At 37.8% G+C, this 8,890-nt stretch overlaps 1 pseudogene; it reads left to right on the forward strand.

Moving 5' to 3' along the window:
- Positions 1 to 7,579: 7,579 nt before the first annotated feature.
- On the forward strand, positions 7,580 to 8,629 carry LOC114622440 (annotated as a pseudogene).
- Positions 8,630 to 8,890: the final 261 nt, after the last annotated feature.

Below are 8,890 nucleotides of genomic sequence, written 5' to 3' on the forward strand. Positions count from 1 at the left end.
GAACTAGAAATTATCATCCTGAGTGAGGTAAGCCAATCACAAAAGAACATACATGGTATTCACTCACTGATTATTGGATATTAGCCCAGAACCTTGAAATGCCCAAGACGCAACTCACAGGCCACATGAAGCTCATAAAAAAGGAAGACCAAGTGGCGGTGATTCAGTTCTTCTTAGAAGGAGCAACAAAATACTCAAGGGAGCAAATATGGAGACAAAGTAAGGGACAGAAACTGAAGGAGGGGCCATTTGAAGACCTTTCTACCTGAGTATCCATCCCATGTGCAGTCACCAAAGGTAGATGCTGATGTGTAAGTCAGGAAGTGCATGCCGATAAGGGCCTGATATGGATGTCTCCTCAGAGGCCTTCAAGAGTCTGACATATTCAGAGGCAGATGCTCACAACTAGCCATTGAACTGATCATGAGGTTCTCAATGGAGGAGTTAGAGTGAGGACTGAAGGAGCTGAAAGGGTTTGTGGCACCATGAGGAGAGCAACAATACCAACCAACCACAGCTCCCAGGGTCCTAACCACCAGCCTGGGAGCACTTATGGAGGGATCCAGGGCTTCAGCTGAATATGTAAGAGTGGAGGGCCCTTCCGGGCACAGGTGGAAGAAGAGATCCTTGACCTCATGAAAGCTGGACGCCCCAGGGTGGTGGGAATTTTGAGGGTGGGGAAGTGGGAGTGGGGGGAGGTAGCTGGGGATTACATCCACGGAGAAGAAGGAGGAGGGGTAAGGGGATGGGGGGTTCCCGGGTGGGTGGGAGATGGGGTAAGGGGATACCATATGAAATGTAAATAAAATATCCAATAAAAAAAAGAAAAGACAAACAAACAAAAAAAAATGTCAACATTCAATTACCTATATATCAACTGGATTGCATGTTACATATTATTAGATTCAAAATCCACAGAACACATATTCTCAACAACCTACAGAAGTTCTTCCAAAATATAGCATATTTTAGAACATAAACCCAGCTTTAATAAATATGAGAAAATTGAAATAATTTTCAGTAGTCTATCTGGTTACAATATAATAAAGCTAGAAATCATCAACAAGAAAAACTATAGAAAAAATGTATTAAATGGAGATTTTCTGTTTATTGAATGATCCAACAGTGAAATCAGGATAGAAAATTTACAGTTCTATAACTGAATAAATATGAAAGCACAACATACAAGAATCTACAGGTTGTGATGAAAGTAGATCATTATAAGTACCAGTGGGCAGGCAAAATGGATAAGCAGGTAATTTGGGAACATTTAAGGCAATGATGTAGAATCCTAGTGCAGTAGAAGTTCCTATAATTTATGATAGTGAGCCTAATGAGTACTCTTATTAATGGGGAATACAGAGTATCAACTGGTTATTGCTTGTAGTCAGGCAAAGCTTCTAATGGCTGACTGGGTTGCATTCAATTGAGTTGTTGGCCAAAGGGGAGTCCTATGTAAATTCCCAAACACATGAGTTTGTTGCTAGAGCAATGGTGGCACAGTACTCATGGGAGTCACCAAACAATGTCAGATTTGAGTCAAGGCCCAATCCAAGAGAAGGAGCCCATATTTGTCACTGCTTTGCTAACTGTAGACCAGAGACTAAATAGCCCAGAGACCTGGGGTAAAACCAAACAACACTGGTCCAAAAACAAAAGCAAAAACACAATAAATGATTCCTAATGATATTCTTCTATAATAATATATTCAGGCATCATCAGAGAGGCTTCCTCTGGCAGCAGAAGGGACAAGATTCAGAGACCCACAGGCAGATGTTAGGTGGAGTAAAAGTATAAAATGGGATTCTCTATCAAATTCCTCCCCTCAAATCTCAGAAAATCCTGAGGAAGAGGACGTGGAAAGAATAAAATAGCCAGTAGAGATCGAGAACACCAAGAGAACAAGACCATCTGAATCAACTAAGCTCATATGGGTTCACAAAGACCAAATCAGCAAGCAGGGAGCCTACATGGGTCTGTACCAGGTCTTCTGTGTATCTATTATAGCTATTAGCTTAGTATTTTTCTGAGAATCCTGACTATGAGAACAAATGCATCTCCAATTCTTCTCCCCACTTTTGAGACACTTTTACTCCTGTTGTGTTGCCATGTCCAACTTCAATATAATAGCTTTTGTTTCATCTTAGTATATTTTATTTTTCTCATATTTGATTGTTATCTTTAAAAGCCTGTTCTTTTTCTAATGAGAGACAGAAAGGAAATGGATCCAGATCAGGGAAGAGATGGGGAGAAACTGGGATGACAGAGGGAGGGGAAACTATAATTGGCATAATTGTGGGAGCAAAGAAACTATTTTCAATAAAAGAAAAAAATGAAGCAATAAGGAAACAAAATAGATAATAATCAATTATTAAAGAATACCTTAAAATGTATATCCAAATAAATTAGAAAATATAGAAGAAATAGACATTTCTTGCTGATGATTTATAAATATATTAAGTAGAAGTCAGAGTATATGAGAGAAGGAAGACATATATCAAAAGGGAGATGGTAGAGAAAGGAGAGGATGTGAGGAATAAATGAGGTTAAAGTATATGATATGCTTAGTTGAAAATGTCTTTATGAAGTCCATCACTATATACAATCAGTATGTACCAATCAGAAAGAGTAGCCATTAATTAAAATTAATTAGAGATGTATAAAATAAACAAAAGGCATAAATGGAAAACAAATATAATTAGAGTGGTGATGATACACTGAATCTAACAGAAGACAAAGTTGGAAAGAGCCTTCAACACATTGGCACAGGGTTAAATTTCCTGAACAGAACACCAATGGTTCATGGTTTAAGATCAAAAATTGACAAATGGGACCTCATAAAATTGAACAGCTTCTGTAAAGCAAAAAGATAATGTCAATAGGACAAAACACCAAACTACAGGTTGAGAAAAGATCTTTATCAACCCTACAACTGAGAGGGCTAATATCCTAAATATACAAAGAACTTAAGAAGTTAGACTGCAGAGAACCAAGTAACCCTATTAAAAATGGGGTACAGAACTAAACAAAGAATTCTCAGCTGAAGAATCTCAAATAGCTGAGAAGCACCTAAAGAAATATTCAACATCCTTAGTCATCTGAGAAATGCAAATCAAGACAACCCTGAGATTCCACCTCACACCAGTCAGAATGGCTAAGATCAAAAACTCAGGTGATAGCAGATGCTGGTAAGGATGTGAAGAAAAAGAAACACTCCTGCATTGTTGGTGGGATTGCAAGCTGGTACAACCTCTCTGCCCACCTTTATCAGATCTGCAGCTCCTGAAACATACAAAACTACAGATTCTGATTCATACAGACCTGTAGACCCAGAACCATGCAGAAGCCTGTCACACCAGGACCTTCAAGGTTAACCCTCCTGTTAGCATTTCTTCTAGGCTCTTCTCAACAGTTACCTATCTGTATCCAGGTACAAGCCTGGGTTGCTATAAAAGGACAGATTGACCTCTCTCTGCACTCTCTGACAACCTCTTTCTCTGGCCTCTCTCAAGTCTCTCCCCCTTCTCTCTCCACATGTTTTTGGCTGGCTTCTCTTTCTCTCTCCTTTCTCTCTCCCTCCTCTCCCTCTCCCTTTTCCTCCTTCTCTCTGTCGGTCTCTCTCTCTCTCTTTTTCTCTTTCTCTCTCTTCCTCAGCCTCTACTCCCTTTTCAACTCCCCTTCTCATGCCCCAAAATACACTTCATTTTATGCTAGACCTATTCTACAGCTGGTACGTCATGGTGGGAGGCCTCTTAAGGAACCTCCTCCCACTGCATCATATTGTACTTTACAAAACATATAACCCTGTACCAGGAAATCTGAATACCATGAAAAGACCCAATCTAAGAATAATAAGAATACAGGAAGGCGAAGAGTTCCAGGTTCAAGCACCGGAAAGTATTCTAAACAAAACCATAGAAAAAAAAACTTTCCCAACATAAAGAAGGAGATGCCTGTAAGTATAAAAGAAAGCTTATAGAACACCAATTAGACTCTATCAGAAAAGAAAGTCCTCACAGCACATACTAATCAAAACACAAAATATACAGAGCAAAGAATATTAAAAATAGCATGGGGAAAAGTCCAGGTGACATTCAAAGGCAGGCCTATCAGAATTACATCCAACTTCTCAACAGACACTTTAAAAGCTAGAAGGGCCTGGACAGATATCCTGTAACCTCTAAATAAAACCACAGATGCTAACCTAGATTAATATATGCAGCAAAATTCTCAGTCAATATAGACGGAGAAAACAAGGTATTTCAAGACAAATCCACATTCAAACAATATCTATCCACAAATCAAAGCCTACAGAAAATTCTAGAAGTAAAACTCCAACCCAAAGGGGATAAGTACACGCAAAGAAAACATGGGTAATAAGTAATTCCATACCAACAAAAGCCAGCGAATCACACACATGCACACATACAAATACTACCAACATCAAAATAGCAATAAATAACAATCACTGGTCATTACTATCTCTCAATGTCAATAAACTCAATAAAAATAAAATAAATATATAAATAAAATAAAAAGACACAGGCTAAAAAAATGGACACTAAAACAGTAACCATCATTCTGTTGCATCCAAGAAACAAACCTCAGCAATAATGATAGATACATTACCTCAGAGTAAAAAGCTGGAAAAAAATTTTCCAACCAAATGGACCCAAGAAGGAAACTGGAATAGCCATTCTAATATCTAATAAAATAGACTTTCAACCAAAATTAATCAAAAAAGATAAGGAAGGATACTGAATACGTATCAGAAAATGATATCTCAATTCTGAACATCTATGACCCAAATACAAGGGCAGCCACATTTGTAAGAGAAATACTGCTAAAGTTTAAATCACACATTAAACCCCACACATTAGTAGTGGGTGGTTTCAACACCCCAGTCTCACCTATTGACAAGTTATCCAGATAAAAATAATGAAACAAACAGACATTATGAATGAAATAGACCTAACAGACATTCATAAAATAACTGGTCAGAAACCAGGCCTCAAGAGATACAAAAAAAAAAAAATTAAGTACATCTTGTATATCAGACCACCATGGATTAAAGCCAGACTTCAACAACAACAGAAACACTGGAAAGTCTATACACTCATGAAAATTGAACAACTCTCTGCTTAATGATTTCTGGGTCAGGGAAGAAATAAAGAAATTAAAGACTTTCTAGAATTCAATGAAAATGAATGCAGAAATACCAAAATTTATGGGACACAATTGAAGCAGTCCTAAGAGAAAAGTTCATAGCACTAAGTTCCTCCATAAAGAAATTAGAAAATTCTGATACCAGAAATTTAAAAGTATACCCTAAAGGTCTAGAAAAAATGAAGTTATCACATCAAAGAGGAGTAGAAGGCAGGAAATAATGAAAATCAGGGATGAGATCAATCAGTTAGAAACAAAGAAAACAATACAAAGAATCAAAGAGACTAAGAGCTGTTTTTTAAAGAAAATCAACAAGATAGACAAGCCTTTAGCCAAACTAACTAAAGGACAGGGAGACAGTATCCAAATAAACAAAATCAGAAATGAAAAATGAGACCTAACAGACACTGAAGAAGTTCAAAGAATCATTAGGTCTTACTTCAAAAGCCTGTACTCCACAAAATTGGAAAATATAAACAAAATGGATGATTTTTCTAGAGAGATATCACTTACGAAAGGTAAATCAAGACCAAGTAAAGTATTTAAACAGCCCTATAACCCTAAAGAAATAGAAGCAGTTATTAAAAGTCTTCCTAAAGAAATAGAAACAGTCATTAAAAGTCTCCCAACCAAAATATTCTCAGGGCCAGATAGTTTTAATGTAGAATTCTACCAAACTTTTAAAGAAAAACTAATACCAATACTCCTCAAACTATTCCACAAACTAAAAACAAAAGGAACACTTGATGAACACAGAAGGAACACATCTATCATGATCATGTAGGCTTCATCCCACAGATACAGGAATGGTTCAATATATGAAAATCCATCAATGTTATCTACCATAGAAACAAACTGAAAGAAAAAAAATTACATGATCATCTCATTCAATGCTAAAAACTCCTTCGACAAAATACAATTCCCCTTCATGTTAAAAGTACTAAAGAGATCAGTGATAGCAGAAGATGGAAAGATCTCCCATGCTCATGAATCGGTAGAATTAACATAGTGAAAATGGCCATCTTACCAAAAGTAATCTACAGAGTCAATGCAATCCTCATTAAAATCCCAACACATTTTTTTATAGACCCTGAAAGAGAAATTCTCAACTTCACATTGAAAGACAAAATAACTAGGATAGCCAAAAGAATCCTGAACAATAAAAGTACTTTGGGAACAATCACCACCCCTGTCTTCAAGCTCTACTACAGAGCAGTAGTTGTAACGGGAGATAGTTAGAAATCGGTGTTTTGTCCAGCTTGTTCCCAGGCAGCTGCCAGTTTTCCTCTGCTCTGGCTCTGACCACTGCTCCAGCTATCTAGAAACACTGGCCCTGGCACCCACGAGATACCAGCATGCTAGCTGGCTCTGCCAACTCATCACACTGTACCCACAAAATTGGATGAGCCCCAGATAATATCTGACATCCTCTTCATACCCAGTAGAATGAAGACTCTTAATGCTTAAAGATTATCCAATAGATTTATATATTTCAAAATGCTCAATTAACAAGATGCCCACACAATTAGAATTGCTACCCAATAGCTAACCTTTAGATAAATGTTGTTACCCCGGACTGCTTTTGACCCATCCTCCTCCATGGTTGCTACCTCTCTCCTTTCTCCTCCCCTTCCTCTTTACTTCTCTCTTCCTAACTCATACTGCCCAATCACTGAGCTTTACTGCAAATGTGGAGGGAAAATATCCCACTACAAATAGTGGTGAAAACTGAATTGAAAAAAAAAGGCCTTTTACTCAACAAGACTGCTTGGACTGGATCACATAAGAGATGGATTAGAAATTAAGTGGAATTCACAAGAAAATCTCAGTACAGAAAAAGACACATTGATTAATGTAATCTAATCAAATACCTAGAAATAAACCCACACACTTATGGACACTTTATTTTTATGAAGAAGTCAAAACCATACAATGGAAATAAGAAAGCATCTTCAACAAACGATGCTCTAACTAGATATCTACATGTAGAAGAATGAAAATAGATCAATACTTATCACCCTGCTCAAAACTCAAGTTCAAGTGAATCAAGAACCTCAACATAAAACTGGATACACTAAATCTCACAGAATGGGAAATACCTTTGAGCGAATTGGTACAGAAGACAGTTTCCTGAATAGAAGCACCAATGGAGATGGGACCTCATGAAACTTCAAAGCTTTTGTAAGGCAAAGGACACTGTCAATAAGACAAAACATCATCCTACAGATTGGGAAACACACCATCTGATAGATAGCTAATATCCAACATTTATAAATAACTCAAGAACATAACACAAGCAACTCAAATAACCCAATCAAAAAATGGAGCACAGACATAAACAAAAAATTCTCAAGTCAGTCTTCCACTAGCAGCCTTCAGATGAAGATGTAGAACTCTCAGCTCCTCCTGCACCATGCCTGCCCAAATGTTGCTATGCTCCTACCTTGATAATAATGGACTGAGCCTCTCAACCTATCTTGGTAATGTTCTGACCTCTTCAAATGTCGAAGCTGTTACTGATAGAACAGAGAGCAGTGATAGTGGGGCTGAGTCTGAAGAAGAAGAGGCCCAAGACGAGTTAAAAAGAGCAGAACAGAGTGGCAGTGATGATAAGAAAATGATGAAAAAAATCAACAGATAAGAACTTGGAAATCATTGTTACCAATGGATTTAAAGATAGCTTTGCTCAGGATATATACAGTGACATTCATACCTATTCTTCCCGGAGTACCAGAAGCAGTGAAGATGAAAATCCCGTAGATTAGAGCTCGCAGCAGACAGGAAACACTGTTGTCTGTGTTCACCAAGATACAAATGAAGATCCCAGAGAAGATGCTTCAGTAATAGATCATTTGACAAGTGATTCAGATAGTGAAGAGTATTGTATGGAACAATTTGGACAAGAAACGTATTACTTAGGTGGTGATCTTATTCAGCACTTGGAAAGTTCTGGGTTTTGTGAAGATGCTCACCTATCTCCTGGAAATGGCAGCATTGGGAAAATGCATATGGTAGCAATCAAGAGAAAAGGTAAAGTGAAGCATGGAGGAGAAGACAGCAGAAGTAGCAGTGGAGCACCACACTGTGAGAAGAGAGGCAGAGAGACCCTCCAGTGACAGGAGAGAGAGAGGGCATAGAATGCTACATTTGAGTGAAGGAACCAAGAGTTGGCCAGTAGGAAGTGGAGGTGACAGAGAACACTGGGGCTCAGACGGTGGGTACAGATGCAGCCTCAAAGAGCAGATCACCCTTGTGCTCACTAGATTGCAGGAGGACATGCACAATGTCCTTCAGAAAGTTCATAAACTGAAAACACTAACTGCTTCACAGAAAAGTAGTCAGCCCTCCTCACTGAGATCATCTTGGTGGCCTTTTGAGATGTCCCCTGGTGCATTAGCTTTTGCTATTATGTGGCTCAGTGGTTGGTGCATTTGTATATCAAAGAAGAAGAAAACTAAATTGAAAAACTAGCCTTTTACTCAAGAAGACTGCTGGGACTGGAAGACCTAAGAGATGGATTGGAAATGAAATGGAATTCACAAGAAAATCTCAGTTTGTGATGATTATATATTTTTGTCCAGTAGTTCAGTTTATATACATAAATATTCTTTGTACTTCACAAATGGTAGCATTTTAAAGACTAATATTATTGATACTTGAAAAATCAATCTCATCTAGATTTTAAGTAGTATCCATAGACTTACTCATTTTGAGCTTGAAGAAC

The sequence above is a fragment of the Grammomys surdaster genome, unplaced genomic scaffold (genome assembly GCF_004785775.1).
Source record: "Grammomys surdaster isolate TR1022 unplaced genomic scaffold, NIH_TR_1.0 64, whole genome shotgun sequence".
NCBI lineage: Eukaryota > Metazoa > Chordata > Mammalia > Rodentia > Muridae > Grammomys > Grammomys surdaster.